This window comes from Gymnoscopelus microlampas (genome assembly GCF_963454915.1).
Source record: "Gymnoscopelus microlampas genome assembly, chromosome: 2".
NCBI lineage: Eukaryota > Metazoa > Chordata > Actinopteri > Myctophiformes > Myctophidae > Gymnoscopelus > Gymnoscopelus microlampas.
In genome coordinates, this window is record NC_139939.1 from 40,079,907 (window position 1) to 40,080,539 (window position 633).

A 633-nucleotide genomic window follows, 5' to 3' on the forward strand; every position below is an offset into this window, starting at 1 on the left:
TGTGCATAGCACATCTTTTTAATAATTATACATTAAATTAACTATTGACTTATGCTCTTCGCATTATTTGAATTAGCGGTCTATAATAAGATGAAAAGGCAGTGGTTAAATAGATCTCATGCCCATTAAAAAAAATATATACATATATAGTATACAGTATATATATATATATATATATATATATATATATAATGGTACAGGTGTGTATCACTATATATAGATTTACTGTAGGTATTTCTTGCAGGAGAATTGCCCTGAAAACACTACAACAGGAAATAAAACTCTGTCACAAAATAAAGACTGTCAACTGTGCTGTGAAAGGTTTTTCACACTTCAGTATAAGAATGACTCCAAGAATACAAGGCATGACATTTCAGCATGAAATGGGCCATGGTACAAACCTGACAGTTTCTGAGAAATGTTAACATTACGCAGTGGGTGTGTGCCTGAAGCAACGGTGTGCTTCCTCTGTCACCACACACACGCACGCACGCACCCACCCCTGCACGCGCGCACACACACACACACACACACACGCACACGCACACGCACACGCACACGCACACACACACTTTGAGCAACATGCATCCTGTTGTCAGAATCGTTGATCCTCTTTTGTGGTCCGTTTGTGGA